The following is a 19,028-nucleotide window of genomic DNA, read 5'->3' as shown; positions in this document are numbered from 1 at the left end:
ATTTTTTTATATGAGAATTTGATGGAATTATGTGATCAACTGATTGCTCATGGAATGCGGTTACGTGTTTGATTTCCTTTTCTTTCATTAAGTTAATTCATTTGAGGGAGAATTACTATGAAATTTTTAGTAAAAAACATAACAAAAAGTCTCAATGACAACAAAAATAGCCTGCAATAACAAGTTTTATTGTAGTACATAACAATTACTCACTTGTCAGTAAGACTTATTGATTTTTTTTTCCTTTAGAATCTCACTATAATTCTCCCTTCATTTTATATATAATTATACATACAACAAGTTGTACTATTTATGATTGGCAAAAAATTTATCTCCCTTTTTTATAAGCAATAACTACCATCTTCTTGATGGAGAAATACTCTCCGATCAAAATGCAACAGCTCACCCAATTTTTATCTAGCTGTCGGCTTATGTGTTTTTACTTAATTTATATTTTTTTTAAAGAATAATGCTTCTAAAGTGAAAAACCAATTTGAATAAATTATTTACTGAACAATTATTGATCAAATCTCTCCTCCATCTTTAAAGAATATTAATCATGAAGAGTGGAACGCTACTTTTGCGATTATATGCTGGTGGATTTGGAGGCGTCGAAATCTCTCTCTCTTTGAAGGGAAGAAGGTTGCTAATAAAGCTACTCCCTCCGTTCCTTATTATAAGAGACGAATAACCGAATTATGTTGATAAAAAAACAGTTAAAATTAGTTAAGAACAATCAATGTATAAAAAGTATAATTTTTTTCCAAAAATACCCTCATTAATAAGGAGAGAGAGCATGAGAGAGAACAATTAAATTATTAAAAGAAAGAGAAGTGGGAGGGAGAGAGTGTGTAAGTTGGAGACAATAAATATGGATAAAATAGAAAATCAGCACAAAAAAGTAGAGACAACTTTTAAGTGTCTCTTATATATCGGAACATGTCATAAGTATCAAATGTCTCTTATAATAAGGAACGGAGGGAGTATTATTGATAATACAGCTACACTCCTTCACAGTCTCGAGCAAGTCCAGAAATCTCTCTCACGGGTCTCTCTTCCTGAAGTTCAGAGTTCGACTACGGCCGCTGGATGGTACGCCCCAAGACATGGGTGGGTTAAATTCAACGTAGATGGTGCATTCCCTGCTGTCACACACTTGTGCATGTGGGGGGCTTATACGTGATGAAACAGGAACCTTCGCACGAGGTTTTATCCACACAATCCACGAGGGAGACGCATTACATGCGGGGCTGTGGGCTTGCTTGCATGGGTTGAAGCTAGCATGGGACGTCGGTCACCGTCGAGTGATCTTTGAGTCAGATGCAAGTGAGGCTGTAGAGCTGATACGTAATGAACCTGATAAACTGCATGCGGATTATTCAATTATTAAAGAAATGCACTGGCTATTAGGTAGAGATTGGGAGGCTCAAATAGCCCTTGTAAGCAGGGGGGCCTAACAAAGCTGCAGATCTTTTGGCTAAGAAGGGACTTGGGCTTTCAAGAGGATTCCATTATATAGGTTCAGCACAGACGAGCTGCTGCACACTCTCAATGCTAATCCCAATCATAGAAGGCATATAGACACTCTGTAAGGTGTAACTCGTTAATATAAAAAATAAAAAAAAAACTAAAAACCCCCATGTTTTCTGGTATGAAGCTCCGCCGCTAACAAGGGGTGTTGGGTAACCACCCTTTTTCTTCTTCTACTCTTCATCGATGGAGCCTCACCGCTAAATGTTAGTCGCTTTTGATTAGTTAGCGAACTGGTTGTTGGCCTTGCCTTCGATCTCAATCGTACCTGTCGAGAAAGTCGATTTCTTTGGTCTCAGACTCCATCGTTTCTACGCTATTCAGTCAACTCCGACGTCTTTAGCTTCTTCGTTTCTCCTCTTTATTCCTCCAACCCCATCGTTAGTTTCATTGTTGCTAGCTCTTTCCAAAGGTTGGAGTTGGTGCTCTTACCTCTGACATTTCTCCCTGAGATGCAAATCAGATTGCTTTTATCACTAGAGACGGGACGGCAAAAGTGATGGTTGCTCTTATTGTGCTTCTTGCCACCCCATTTCAAGAAAGGGAGAGAGAAGTTGTGGAGAGGCTAAGACTTCACTGGTGCAGCAGCCACACAGAACCCCCCTGCTAGCGGTGGGGTTTCATACGGAAGAAGGATAGGATTCTCTAGAATAAGAGAGAGATATGATGAATAAACTAATTAAAATAATTTATGCAATAATATAAAACAAGCAAATAACACACAAGCTGACGGCTATGATAAAACTTAGATGAGCTATTGCATTTTGATTAGAAAGAGTATAGATGATCTAGTACTCTTAGTTTACCGTAAGTATTTCTCCCCCTCCTTCTCCCTAAATATATAAGTAACATTTATAAATTTTCTTAAATTATTATAGAAAATTTTTTATTTTGCCCCTATTAATTACTTATTTTAATACTCAATTTATTTATTATCTTATTTTTCAAACTATTATCTCTCTATCACACATTCTCTCTTTTTTCATAACTCTCTTTATTATAATAATTTTTTTATTCTACTTCGCATATTCTCTGCCTAAAAATAAGGGTATTTTGAAAGGAAAAAAACTTTTAATTTTTACACATTTATTATCCTTAATCAATTTTAACTAATTTTTTATTTGCGTGATTGAGTTCAAAGTTTTTTATAACTAGGGACGGAGAGAATACTATTCATGAATATAAATGCTTTTATAAAACTGGCCTTGCAATGAACCACATTTACTGGCTAAAGAGATTAATAAACATGCGTTTAATTTCACTCCTCTAGTCATCACTCATCAAATACATGCGTGAAAACAATTAACTAAAGTTGTTTGTTGTATTAATTAATTAACCAATAAAGTTACGCATGGAGATAATCTCCAACTAATTTTGATGAATGAATATATCATCAATACATACATTTTGAATACAATCAATAGAATGCCATCATAAGTGTATACAACTGAACCATATTTATTGGGTAAAGATATTAATGAACATGCATTTAATTTCGTACACCTTTAGTCATCAATACATGCATATCATTAAATTTGATTGTTATATTAATAAAATCATTTGGAGATAGATTTCAATTAAATTTGAATACATGCAACTAAATCTTCCTTCATCATGAAACATTTTATTTAACCAATAAACATATATTTGTAAGAACCTTTAGAGTTATTTATAGGATTAGCCAATAAAGCTATTGGTTGAGAAAATCTTAACTTACACTTCCATTCATATAGTTGTAAACATTATACACAAGCCTCTCAAAATATGGAATATGACCAAAAAATGACACTAATTTTTAAAGTACAATATTTTTTTAAAATTATTGTTTAATATTATGATAAAAAAACTTCGCTTTATCCATACTCATCAAAAACATACTTATTGTTATGAATATTATGTGAATGTCCATTTACCCCTTCCTCTTCATCTTCTCCAAATAACTTCCACTACCTCCACTATCCATTACTCCTCCACTATCCATTCACTCTTGTAACTCACCTCCATTCACATTCATGGGATTGATTATCCACTATTTGTCATTTGAGGACAATTGTAACTTATGTATAAAACTTTGCCTATAAATAGGGCATGTCATTTGTGTTGTAGTGCAAGTAAAGAAATATAAAAGTTCTCTCATTCTCTTGTCTTCATATTTCTCTATTCTGCTTTGGTGGTTTCATTTTGGATCCATTTCATAACACGTTATCAGCACAAGACTCTACCATCAGAGTTCATGGCTCCTAGTTGATACACGTTGAGGTTTTGTTCGTTGAATGAAGATAATTTGATCCAAACAGTTTGGTAAGATTTCTCCAATTTATTTAGAGGAAATGATGGTTTTGTATATTAATCTTATTGATTCATTGGTACCCGAATATTTTATTTATTGTACTGACATATGAAAATTTTTATTTTTATTTCTTACTTTTCTTATATTCTTATGATCCTACTATCCTTATATTTCTTGATTTTCTATGAGGTTTATGTTCATCTATAACATTATTATATATGATTATTATCTTCGATATTAGTTAATTGTTGTCTTAGAAAGTAAAATGTTAAATATATAAATGAATGGCTAATAGCTATTGTACTCTTGATTTTGTTATTAGATGGCCAGAAGCCACATCATGTTTTAATGATTCTTTGATAAAAGACTATCTTGTGGTTGTAACAGAAGGCATGGCAAGATTGTCACAATTTGATAATCTATATCAAAGTCCTAAAAATTGATAATTTAAAAATTAAATGATACAAAAGAACTTTGTAATTCTGAAAATTTTGTCATGGTCTAGAAGACTAATATTTGAGAAAATTGATGGTGTGCTATTGAAAGCAAGAAATATATCCATAAGAGTGATAAAGAATATGATCACATTGTATCAGTAAAATTGATAACTAAAAGAGCAATAATTTTGGGGCTTGACTATTGAATCATAACAGAAGAATTAGTAATAGCCCTATAATCAATATAAAATTATGAATAAATGTTATAATATGACCAGAAGTCATATAGACAAATATGTATCAATTCATTGAAAAGCAAATGTTAAAAAAAATGGTTGTGAAGCCAAAACGACAATGTGATATTATGAAAATATCAAAGGTCATTTTAATACCTGAAGACAATAAGTTGTAAAGAAAGATAGATGCCCAAATTATATATAAAAATAAAAAACATATAAGTATATGCCTAGAAGGCTATATGTATAATATTTAATTTTTATTGGTCTTTAAATTTATTGTGATTTGTAAGAAACAAATTGTTATAAAAATTTGATATCATGATATTGATAAGTGTATCATATAAAACTAAATAGATCAAATAGACCTAAAAGTTATTAGTTATATTTTGTTTATTTATATCTTATTTATATGATCTAATTTAATATTAGTTTTGAATATTTAAAATGTCTATAATACCTTGATTAATATTGAGAAGTTTTAAACGTTAAGTCTTATTTGTACTTTATTTTTTTAAAAAAAATCATTTTAAATGTTTTTCATCCTTTTTGTGTGTTTTCTATGTGTATTGCAAGTTAAATCTGTTATACACATAATTATTTGTTATTATGTTAATGATATATTGAAATAGAGTTGTCTTTCATATTCTTCTTAAATTATATAGTTCTTGAAGAACTATATGTAATAGTTTTAATATAGTTCCAGAAGAACTAATATTGATTTTTCTTTATGAGCAGACAAAGTATTGATAATGAAAAATATGACCCATAGATCTACATCACAGCTTTGGTTCTCCAAAGAGCGAAAATGTTATAGTACAATTAGATTAAAATCTGTAATTATATATGAACTAGGAAGTACTTAGGCTTCCAAGCAAAAGATAGGTTATTGGCTTTAAACTATTATATGCGAGCAACTGTTTATGAAATATATGAATAAAGGAATCATGTTTGAATGACTCAATCTTGAGGGGAAAAACTGTTGGAATACAAGTATGAGTTGATATTGAATATTTTTTCATATCAATTTCATAAATAGATATCATCAATCATATATTATATTAAAAAATTTATTGTTGCTAATGAAGCATGGTACAGTAAACCGGAACTTGACTGATATAATTAGATTTATTATTGGCATAACTTGTCTGATCATCTTAAACTATATGATGCAACAAATTATTGAAGATTATGTATTGATATCTATTAAAGAACTAGTAGATTCTTCCAAATAGCCAACATTTTTAAGAATTCGTATATGCTGCTTGTTCTCATAGAAAATTAATTATAAAATATCGCTAGTTATGTTTTGTTTTCAAGTGGATCACTATATTTCTGGAAATATATATAGGCCCATTTAGAAGCACATAAGCCATACAAGTATTCAATATTTGATAGATGCATCTATATAAAATGGTAAGATGTATGATTGACATTAATTTGCAACCTAAAGTTTGCAAGATTATTTAGATAAATATTTCCGGACTATATGATTCTCAAAACTTGATTTTAAAGATGCTAGTGAATTTATATATCAGGCTTTTAATGTTGAAAAACCTACTTAACAAATTGATCTAGCAAAATCATTTGTTAATGCCTCTGTGAATAGCTTGATCAATATTTATGAGAACAATTTTTTTTATTTTAGTGTTGGCATATTTGATTTAATATATTATAGCACTTATAGACATCAAGGCAACAAAATTCTCCCAATAAAATTGGCTTTTGGTGAGGAGCAAGATATTTTTCATAAAAAAAAAATTGAAATGTGCAATATTTATTCTTATCAATCCACCATAATATACATAGATAGATATTAAAAGAAAATTGGGACATATATTAGGTAAGAACTTCCTTCTTCTTGTTTGCTTCTCTAAATAGAACCAAACAATGTTCCTAAATGAAGCAAATGGATTTAGAAGATTTATACTGTACAATTAGTTGATTGTTATTCGATAAAGTTTTCCTAACATAACAAGGAGAAATTGAGTAGTTGGAAAAGAGAATGCATAGAATGCATTATTACTATCAAATACAGATCCTCATATATATCAATATGGACCAAAAGTTCATCAAAATTACATTCATGAAATGCTACAAAATATTTTACTGACCTAAATGAAAATTTTTAAATCTCTTATTTTAGCTGAAAATGCTCCAATTATTATAAATAAAAATAAGACACACCAGAAACATGAGAGGTTAATCGGTTCCAATATAAATATCTTGAATAAAGAGGAGCATACAATTTAGAAGTTGTATTGAGGAGGAATGTACTCTAGAAGAGTGTCAAGACCTAATTATAAAATCCTTGAAGAGGTTCAGGTACTTGAAAAGGAAGAAAGAGATCTCAACAAGTTATGTCACAAAAGAAAAATGGAACCGAAAAGATAAAGTTGTCGACAATGATTTTTATAAGAATATCACGTGATAAAAAGAGGATCTTACACATAGATCTATCATACAGAGTAAATATAAATTTTGCTAAGAAGGAAAAGAAAAGGGAAAAAACGTGATAAAAATATTATTTCAATATGTGAAAATGGGCCCATAGTCCCAATACATGAAATATAAAGTTTCTATAAAATATATGGTCGTTTATGTGAAAATAAAGATTTTCACAAATAATTATGATGAGACATATTACTTTGTGGTGGATATAATTTTACATATTTGAATAGTGTGGTAGTTATGAAATGCGCCTGTTAGATATTATTATGACCCATAGATGAGGATCATTAATAGTGAAATTTACATGATAATCCTTGAAGGATCCAAAATATGCCAGGAGCATATATAAAAAAAAATCTTTCAGTATATGAAATATTATGAAGATTAAAATAATTTCAGTAAGTATCATTCATTTTATAGTTCTAAATCAAAATATATGAAATTCCCTGAAGAATTTCACTTGCCAGAAGCATACAATTCAAGTTCTTGAGAACAATGATTAAGTTAAATAAATTCCCAGAAGCAATCAGAGCGTATGTAGTATAACCGACTAAATAAATATCGGTTGAAGAAATGATATAAAAATGACCCAATTTGCCCATGTATTTTTATGAAAAGATCTAAAAATGAGTTTGCTATAATTGTTGTTTATGTTGATGACATGCATATTATTGAAACTCCTGAAGAGCTTACAAAAGCTATGAATTGCTTAAAGAAAAAATTTGGAATGAAGGACTTGGGAAGAACAAAGTTTTGTCTCGGGTTGCAAATTGAATACTTGAAAAATGAAGATTTTTGTGTATCAAATGATTGATACAAGAAAGGTCTTAAAGTGTTTTATATAGATAAATCACATCCATTATCTACTTTGATGGTTGTGAGATTTGTGGAGGTGAATAAAGAACCTTTTAGATTTTGAGAATGTGATGAAGAACTATTTGGTCTAGAAGTACCAAATCATAGGTCCAAAAGTACTATATGATATCTTATCAGTCACTCATAACTTGACATATCATTTGCTGTTAACTTATTACAAAGACATAGTTCTTCGCCAAAAACATTGGAATAGAATTCTAGATTCTTTTCTGATCTACATTCAAAAGATGGTTAAATATATATTTAGCAAATCCGTTCAAATAAAAATCTAGCAGATTTGTTCACCAAGTTGCTTCCAATCACAATATTTGAAAAACTTGTTCATGATATCAAATGCCACAGACTCAGGGATATCAATTAATGTTATTAAGAGGTGGAGTTAAATACACGCTGTACTTTTTTTTTCCTTTTCTATGGTTTTTCCCATTGGGTTTTCCTAGCAAGGTTTTTAATGAGGCAGCACCAAATAATATATCAATGAATGTGTACTCTTTTTCTTCTGCTAGGTTTTTGTCCCATAGGATTTTTCTTAGTTGAAGTTTTTTAGCAAGGCACATATTTGTATAATAGACATCCAAGGGGGGTGTTATGAATATTATGTGCATGTCCATTTATCCCTTCCTCTTTATCTTCTCCAAATAACTTCCACTACCTCCACTATCTATTACTCCTCCACTATCCATTCACTCTTGTAACTCACCTCCGTTCACATTCATGGGATTGATTATCCACTATTTGTCATTTAAGGACTATTGTAACCTATGTAGAAAACTATGCCTATAAATAGGGCATGCATTTGTGTTATAGTACAAGTGAAGAAATACAAAAATTCTCTCATTCTCTTGTCTTCATATTTCTCTATTCTACTTTTGTGGTTTCATTTTGGATCCATTTCATAACACTTACTATCCATTATTTATTATCATCAATGTATCAATATATTAATATTTGTTATGAAATTAACCAACAAAGAAAGTAGATTAAAGAAGAGATGTAGAGAAGAAAAAAGAATGATATTGTATTCCTTCACTTCCTTCACTTTTTTCACAATACAATGGCATGCCCTATTTATAGGCATAGTCTTACGCATAGGTTACACTTATACTTAAATGATGGATAAAGCACAGTAAACCACATGAAATGTGAATGAGGGGTGAGTTACAAGATTAAAGGCATAGTAGAGAAGTAATATAGTAGTGGAAGATTAATGCCTAGTAGAAGTAATGGGAGTTGAGGAGGAAGGAAAGATGGACATCCACATCTGATAATATTCATAATACTGCCCCTTGGATGTCCATTATATAAGGATGTGCCTTGTTAGAAAACTTTAACTATGAAAAACCCTGTGGGACAAAAACCTAGAAGAAGAAAAAGAATACACATTCACTGATACACTATTCGATGCTGCCTCATTAAAAACCTTGCTAGAAAAGCCAATGGAAAAAAACCATAGACAAGGAAAAAAATTACAGCATGTATTAACTCCCCCTCTTGATAACATCAATTGATATACCTGAGTCTATAACATCTGATATCATGAACAACCTTTTCAAATATTATAATAGGAAGTGACTTGGTGAACAAATCTACTAGATTTTTATTTGAACGGATTTGCTAGATGTAAATTTCACCATCTCTTGAATATTATGAGACAAATACTCCATTTCGAATTACCAGCATGTGAATCAGGAAAGAATCTAGAATTCTATTTCAATGTTTTTAGTGAAGAACTATATCCTACTAGTAAGTTAACAGCAAATGATATATCAGGTCAAGCGTGATTAATAAGATATGATATGATATTTCTAGACTTATGATTTGGTACTTCTAGACCAAGTAGTTTTTCATTACCTGCTCGAAATTTAAAAGATTCTTTATTCACCTCCACAAATCTCACAACCATCAAAGTACATAATGGATGTGATTTATCCATATAAAAACACTTTAAGACCTTCTTTGTATCAATTATTTGATACAAAAAAGTTTTTATTTCTCAAGTATTCAATTTGCAATCCGAGACAAAACTTTGTTCTTCTCAAGTCCTTCATTTCAAATTCTTTCTTTAAGAAATTTATAGTTTTTTATGAGCTCTTTAGGAGTTTTGATGACATTTATGTCATCGATATAAACAAAAATTGTAACAAACTCATTTCAAGAATTTTTCATAAAAATATGTAGGCAAATTGGATCATTTTTATATCATTCCTTCATCCAATTTTTATTTAGTCGGTTATACTACATACGTCCTGATTGCTTCAATTCTTATAGAAACTTATTTAATTAAGTATTGTTCTGAAGAACTTGAATTGTATGCTTATAGCAAGTGAAATCCTTCAGGAAATTTCATATATTTTTATCCAAAACTATGAAATGAATGATACAAACTGAAATTATTTTAATTTTCATAATATTTCATATACGGAAAGATTTTCTTAAATATGCTCTTGGCATAGTTTGGATCCTTCAAAGATTATCATGTAAATTTTACTATTTAATGATCATCATGCATGGATCATAATAATATCTAACAAATACTTTTTATAACTGCTAAACTATTCAGATATGAAAAATTATATCCACCACAAAGTAATATGTCTCATCATAATCATTTGTGAAAATCTTCATTTTCACATAAACGTCCATATATTATATAGAAACTTTATATTTCATATGTTCGGACTACAGGCCTATTTTCACATATCGCAATAATATTTTCATCACGTCTTTTTCTTTTTACTTTTCTTCTTGGCCAAATTTATGTCTACTTTGTATAATAGATCTATGTGTAAGATCCTCTTTTTATCATGGGATATCTCATCAAAATTGTCATTAATAACCTTTATCTTTTCGGTTCTATGTTTCTCTTGTGACATAACTTATTGAGATCTCTTTCTTCTTCCTCTTCAGGTACTTGAACCTTTTCTAAAGTTTTACAATTAGTTATTTCTTAACACTTTTTTAGAGTATATGCCTCCTCAATACAACTTCTAAGTTGTATGTCCTCTTTATTGAATATATTTATATTGGAACCGATTAACCTCTCATGCTTCGGGTATGTCTCATTTTTATTTATACCAATTGGAGCATTTTCAACTCGAATAAGAGATTTAAAAATTTTCATTCAGGTCAGTAAAACATTTTGTAGCATTTTATGAATGCAATGTTGATGAACTTCTGGTCCATATTGATATATTTAAGGATTTATATTTGATAGTAATAATACATTCCATGCATTCTCTTTTCCAGCTACTCAATTTCTCCCCCTTATGTTAGGAAAACTTCGTCAAATAACAGTCAACAAATTATACAGTATAAATCTCCTAAATCCAACTACTTCTTTAAGAAACATTATTTTGTTCCATTTAAAGACAAACAAGAATAAGGAGGTTCTTACCCAATATATGTCCCAACTTTCTTTAAATATCCATCTATATGCATTGTGGTGGATTAGTAGGAATAAATATTACACATTTCAATCTTTAGATGGAAAATATTTGACTCCTAACCAAAAGCCAATTTTATTGGGAGAATTTTGTTGCCTTGATATGTATAAGTGTTATAATATATTAAATTAAATATGCCAACACTAAAATGAAAAAACTTGTTCTCATAAATATTGATCCAGCTATTCACGGAGACATTAACAAATGATATTGTTAAATCAATTTGTTAAGCAGGCTTTTCAATATTAAAAGCCTGATATAGAAATTTACTAGCATTTTTAAAATCAAGTTTTTAGGATCACATAGTCCAAAAATATTTATCTAAATAATCTTGCAAACTTCAGGTTGCAAACTAATGTCAATCACACATGTAACCATTTTATATAGATGCATCTATCAAATATTGAATACTTGTATAGCTTGAGTGCATCTAAATGGGCCCATACATATGAGTTTAATATATTTCTAAAAATGTAGTGATCAATTCCAAAACAAAGCATAACTAGTGATATTTTATAATCAGTTCTTTTTAGAACAAGCAGCACATACGAATTCTTAAAAATGTTGGCTATTCAGAAGAATCTTTTTGTTCTTCAATAATTTGTTGCATCATATAGTTCAAGATAATCAAACAAGTCATGCTAATAATAAATCTAATTATATCAGTAAACTTCTGGTTTACTGTACCATGTTTTGTTACCAATAATAAGTTTTTTAATATAATATATGATTGATGATATCCATTTATGAAATTGATATGAAAAATATATCTAATATCAACTCATACTTGTATTTTTATAAAAATAATTACTTTATTCATATATTTCACAAACAATTACTAACATATAATAGGCTAAGGCTAATAACCTATCTTTTGCTTGGAAGCCCAAGTACTTCTTAATTCATATATAGTTACAGAGTTTAATCCAATTATGCTCTAATATTTATACTCTTTGGAGAACCAAAGTTATGGTGTAGATCTATAATTCATATTTTTCACTATTAATACTTTGTCTTTTGATAAAGGAAAATCAGTATTAGTTCTTCTGGAATTATATTAATACTATTACATATAGTTTTTTGGGAACTATATAATTTAAGAGGAACATGAAAGACAATTTTATTTCAATATATTATTAATATAATAACAAATAATTATAAGTATCATAGATTTAACTTGCAATACACATAGAGAAAATACAGAAATGTAAAAGAACATTTAGAATGAACTTTTGAAAATAAAGTACAAATTAAAATTAACGTTCAAAACTTCTCAATATTGATTAAGATACTATATAAATTTAAAATATTCAAAACTAATGTTGAATTATATCATATTAATAAGATATAAATAAACAAAATGTAACTAATAACTTTTGAGTTTATTGGGTCTATTTAATTTTATATCATATACTTGTCAATATCACACTATCAAATTCTTATAACGATTTGTTTCTCACAAATCACAACAAATTTAAAGACTGATAAAAATTAAACGTTATATATATAGCCTTCTAGGCATATGGTTATATGTCTTCTATACTTTGGGCATCTTTCTTCACAATTTATTGCCTTCAGGCATTAGAATTACTTTTGATATTTTTATAATATCATATGATCTTTTTGATCTCACAACTATTTTTTTAACATTTGCTTTCAATGAATTGATACATATTTGTTTATATGACTTTTGATCATATTATAACATTTGTTCATAATTTTAACATATTGATCATAGGACTCTTACTATTTGTGCCGTTATGATTCAATAGTCAAGCCCAAAGATTATTGTCTTTTTAGTTATTAATTGATGTTATCAATTCCACCGATACAATGTGGTCATATTCCTTATCACTCTTATAGATATGTTCCTTGCTTTTAACAGCATACCATCAATTTTCTCAAATATTAGTCTTCTGAACCATAACAAAATTTTCAAAACTACAAAAAAATTTTATATCGTTTAATTTTTAAACCATCAATCCTCAAGACTTTGACATAGATTATCAAATTGTGACAATCTTGTCATGTCATCTGTCACAACTACAAGATGATCTTTTATCAAAGAATCATCAAAATGTGAAGTGGCTTCTGACCATCTAATCACAAAATTAAGAGTATAATGGCTATTAGCCATTCATTTATAGGTTTAACATTTTACTTTCTAAAGACAATAATTAACTAATATCAGAGATGATAATCATATATAATAATGTTATAGATGAACATAAACCTCATAGCAAATCAAGAAGTCTAAGGATAGTAGAATCATGAAAATATAAGAAAAAGTAAGAAGTAGAAATAAAAATTTTCATATCTCAATACGACGAAATAAATCAGAGAAGTGTTACCAAATTACTCAGATCAAACTATCTTCATTCAACGAACAAAACATTAACATGTATCAAGTAGAAGCCATGAACTCAGATGGTAGAGTCTCGTGCTGTTAACATGTTATGAAATTAACCAACAAAGAAAGTAAATTAGAGAAGAGATGTAGACAAGAAAAAAAAAAAAAAGAGAATGATATTGTATTCCTTCACTTGCTTCACTTTTTTCATAATACAATGGCATACCCTATTTATACGCATAGTCTTACATATAGGTTACACTTATACTTAAATGATGGATAAAGGACAATAAACCACATGAATGTAAATGGGAGGGTGAGTTACAAGATTAAAGACATAGTGGAGAAGTAATAGAGTAGTGAAAGATTAATGCCTAGTGGAAGTAGTTGGAGTTGAGGAAGTTGAGGAGGAAGGGAAGATAGACATCCACATTTGATAATATTCATAACAATATTGATATTATCTACAAAGTCATTTTTCAAACATGGCACAATGCATATAAAAATGTCTATCATCAAATAATGAATATAAGGACATTATATTATAACAAAATTGTGTAATTATATATAATCTTTTACTGTGAATAATGATAAATGAATGTAATGCATCTTTTATTTTTAAAGAAAGGATATGATTTTAAAGTTGAATGATGAAGTTCCAAAACATTTCATGGGGAGATGAATGAGAAGATATAGGATTATAATTTACCATAACAAGGACCTATTAGTTTGTCCAAGACTAATATAAATAGAGGAGAACATAAACAAGAGAGACCCACAATGCTAATCTTCTTATAGTAGTTCTACATAATAGACATTGAAATGGGTCCCTTGATGCTAGCTCTAGCAATCTTTAGTGGTCTTGTGGTGTTGAGATGGCTTCTCAAGAATGTGAGTTGGTGGATCCTTAAGTGATAAGTAGTACTCTTTGCCTCCAAGAGATATGGGATTGCCCATCATCAGTAATATGTGGTCATTTCTCTTGGCCTTCAAATATGGTCATCCTAATTCTTATGTTGATTCTTTAGTTAAAAAGTTAGTATATATAATCTCTCTCTCTTTCTCATAAATATGATTTCTAATCTAATTATTGGAACTTAACATAATGATGCATATATGGTGACATTGGCATATATAAGGAACTAATGTTTGGTTTTCCAATTGTTATTGTGACAACACCTGAAGGACGCAAAAAGTTTTTAATGGATGATGATAAATTTGAGCTTGGTTGGCCTACTTCAACAGTAGAACTCATGGGAAAGCATTTCAATCCCTTATGAACAACACAAACGTCTAAGGTGTCTAACTTCTGCTTCAATCAATAGCATGGATGCCTTGTCTTTTTACTTGACAAAAATTGAACATTGCCAAATATATCTTCATTACAGAAATGAAGCAAGATGGGGGAGATTGAGTTTCTCACCAATTATGAAGATTCACATTTCGCATTGTCATGCATATTTTCTTAAGGCTCTGGGAGAGAAGCTGCTGTGCATAATCTAGAAAGGAGTACACAACTCTAAATCTTAGTGTTAGAGCTATGCAAATCAATATTCCAAGATTAGCATATCTAATGTAAAACTAGAAGAGGGAAGAGGAAGGGAAGAGATTAGAAAGAGCAAAGAAGAAAAAATAGAGAATGGAGAAGAGAAAAAACAAGCTTTGAGAAAATAGTACCTGCCATATCATTTGATAACGAAGGCTATTGTAGAATGAAAACCCTAGATCTAATTATACTAAAACAATAATAAAAATAAAATTAGTAATAATAATAACTAGCCCTAATAATAAAAATACTAATAATCTAAATAAATCCTCAAATGATCATAAATCCAAATAACCCAGATATCCTAGAAATATAATAAAATTATAAATATTTCTTTTCATGTCCCATCATTTCTTCCCAGCCTGAAGAACTCAGCTCCAAAAGAGTTAAAAGTGATGCGTAAAGCTAGAGAGGGAAGGACGGGATAAGACTTCGACATAATGCTTCAATCTAGCAATCCCTTCCAACAAGTGAGGTACCAGAAAAGAAAACCTTGACAAGAGTGAGTAGCTAGATTATGGAGAACATCTGGAAAACCTTTCTAATAGACAAGATATTGTTGAAAAAATTCATTTAGGGTGCAACTTTCAGATAAGGTGTCATTATAGAATGATTAAGCTAATTCTTGCTGACCACAACATGAGAATAATCTACTTGCAATTATGCCAATCGAACAACATGATCAATATTTGAAGAAATTTTACTGTCAAAAATAACAAGATCAGGGGTCTCACTCAATTAAGTCACAGATATGCCCAGTGATGCCTATTGAGTACTATGAATGGGCTCTACATAAGTTGTGGGCACCACTTCAATTGGCTTTGCAATATCTTCTTTTGTGTTTAACAAAGAAGCTTTGACCTCTATTGGTTTGATTACTTGGAGAACTTCTTCCACTTGATTCTCTGAATTATTGAGAAATTTTGTAAACTTATCAATTCCCTTATTAACTTGCTTCTCAAACTTCCCCAATGCATAGTCACATGATTGCTTCCAATAGTCAAGTTTTGCTTCAAATCATTTTATTCGTACCTTTCAATCAAGTTGTTGTTGCACAAGATGCTTACAATGGTGATGATATTTAGAATCAACATAGTAGTAAGCAATGTAATAATCACAATCAACATGTTCATAACACACCCGGTTGGCATATCGATAACTGTAAGTAGTATATCTAGTATAGTCATGATCAATATCCTTATAAAGAATGTCATACGCATAGTGACACTTCCTATAAGGGCATTCTCTATAACTCATACTTAGAGCTAAGTAGCATGACAATCTTTTTCTTATTCTCCCTTTTTTTTCTAAATTTCCTTTTCCTCTTTTTCCCCCCAAAATTCTTTTTTTAAAAAAATAAATGTTTCAAAGAAATATCAGTAAAGGAAGCTAAAAAATCTGAAAATTTACTCCAATAGTGCTCTTGTAATTCTTCTCATTTTCTAGAAAGGCTAACTTGGAAAATGGTTAAATCTAAGTTGAAAGTGTAATTTTCATGGAAACTTTAGATTGAAATTGTCATTTTCTCCAAACATTTGGGTCCAAAAATGTAACTTTAGTGAAAATTACTTCTGATGCAAATAGTGACAGAGGCGTGTGGATTTACATGTCTGAACTTCCTTTGGAGCATGGTGTCATGTCCAGAGGTCAATGGCCATGGTCCTGGTGTGGTTAAGCCACGTTCTTCAAGGCGCCTAGGCTAAAAGTGGTTACGCATTGATCTAAGGTCTAGATAAGGCACAATGATGATGAAAAGCTGCGGCACATGAAATACCTAAACAATGGAGTTAGGTTGCATGTGGAGGTTTCTTTGGTTGTGAAATTTTAGGGTTTGGTCATGCTTTGGATGGCGAATGTAAGGGTGGTGACTGTGTGGTGAGATGATGATAAAAAGGGATTAAACAGAAGTGATATGCAACAATTACCAAAATTTTGTGGTGAAAGGTGCGTGTGATTGTGAAAAGAAGAGATTTTGAGTACAAAAAAGAAGATGGAAGCTACTCTGATGCCAAAATTGATGTAAAACGAGAAGAGAGAAGAGGAAGGAAAGATATTAGTAAGAGCAGAGAAGGAAAAATAGAGAACGAAGAAGAGGAAACAAGCCGAGAGAAAATGATAACTGTAATATCATTAACTAATGAAGTTTGCCGTAGAATGAAAATCTTGGATGTAATTATACTAAAACAATAATAAAAATAAAAATAACTAGCCCTAATAATAAAAATAGTAAAATAATAATAAATCTAAATAAATCCAAAAATGATAATAAATCCAAATAACTCACATATCTTAAGAATATAATAAAATCATAAATATCTTTTTTCATATCCCATCAATATCATAAGGCCCTCAAGGTACGTATCTACAATGGTTTCACTCTATGATTAGAATTGCACTTTACATATATTGATCCACTGTAACCTTTTTCACTTGAAATTATCTATGCTTCTGTTGTTTGTTTTTTAGGCTAGGAAAAAATTAGTGGCTGTATTTCAAAGTGTTGTTGATCAGTGAAGAAAATAAGTGAAGGAAAATGTTCAATATAAAAAATCCAGAGACATGATCAATGGTCTTATGAATGCACAAGATGAAAATGGAAACAAATTAGATGATGAGCAGATCAGTTATGCTATGTTAATGTATTTGAATGCTGGTCATGAATCTTCAGGTCACACTACCTTATGGGCAACAATTTACCTACAACAACATCCAGAAATTTTCCAAAGGGCCAAGGTACTATGAATTTGCCTTTCTGCCAGTTCCACTGTTCTGTATAGTTTTGAAGAATTTGTGTTCAACTATAAAATTAAGCCGCAATTGGACTCTACTAACAAAGATGAAGGATGTTTATATATAGTGTATTTCACCCAAAAATTTTAACTTGTGCTAATATATAAATATATATACATATATTATTGATTATATTATTTGTGCAGGCTGAACAAGAAGAAATCATTAGAAGAAGGCCTCCAACACAGACAGGGTTGACCCTCAACGAAATTCGATAAATTAAATACCTATCTAAGGTATATATCAATCTAACACACACATACATATGATTTGCAACCACAAACCATTCTACAAACATTAGACTAACATCATCAAATACTATTTTTTGTTCTACATTGCATATGCAGGTGATTAATGAAACCATGCGTCTGGTTACATTCTCATTGACTGACTACAGAGAGATAAAATCATATGTGAATATCAATGGTTGGTTCCAATCCTTTTGACTTTAGTCATGTAGTTCTAATTTATCATAGGTCATGATATTTTTTTTTTTTTGGGGTGCTATTGACTAATTTGAAATTGTTTAGGCTACCTTGCCCCGAAAGGAAGGAGAGCTCTTGCTTGGTTCAAGACTATTCATTATGATCCTAATATATATCCAAATTCCATGGAATTCAATGCTTCCAGATGGGATGTGAGTTGTACGCGCGCACACATATTTTCATATCTAACATTACATATTTCTAGTAACACTTAGTTATAACAATATCTTTTAATTAACTATTTATTTTACGCTTGTTTATTATAGAATTTTATCCCAAAAGCTACGGAGTTTATGCCATTTGGAGTAGGAAGTAGACTGCGTCCAGGAAATGAGCTTGCAAAGCTAAAAATTATTGTGTTTCTTCACCACTTCCTTCTCAATTATCAGTATGCACATAGTCATTAATTTGTCAAATATTGGTTAAGATTATAACTAATTGTATAAATACTCAATTTTTGATATAATTAATTGATATCTTGGTTGGCATGGAATACTTGAACAACTAAATCCAAAGAGTCTTGTGATGTATCTTCCACATACAAGGCCTGTTGACAACTGCGTGGCGAGAGTTCGTAAAATCTCCAAAGCATAA

The 19,028-nt window shown here is 30.1% G+C and overlaps 1 pseudogene; it reads left to right on the top strand.

The window, feature by feature from the left end:
• The first annotated feature begins 1,130 nt into the window (after positions 1 to 1,130).
• On the top strand, positions 1,131 to 19,028 carry LOC114713062 (ent-kaurenoic acid oxidase 1-like; annotated as a pseudogene).

The sequence above is a fragment of the Neltuma alba genome, unplaced genomic scaffold (assembly GCF_004799145.2).
Source record: "Neltuma alba isolate B1F8T4 unplaced genomic scaffold, ASM479914v2 tig00011414_pilon, whole genome shotgun sequence".
Classification (NCBI taxonomy): domain Eukaryota; kingdom Viridiplantae; phylum Streptophyta; class Magnoliopsida; order Fabales; family Fabaceae; genus Neltuma; species Neltuma alba.
The sequence above is the reverse complement of the archived record's forward strand: the minus strand, read 5'-3'. Positions and strand labels throughout refer to the sequence as shown.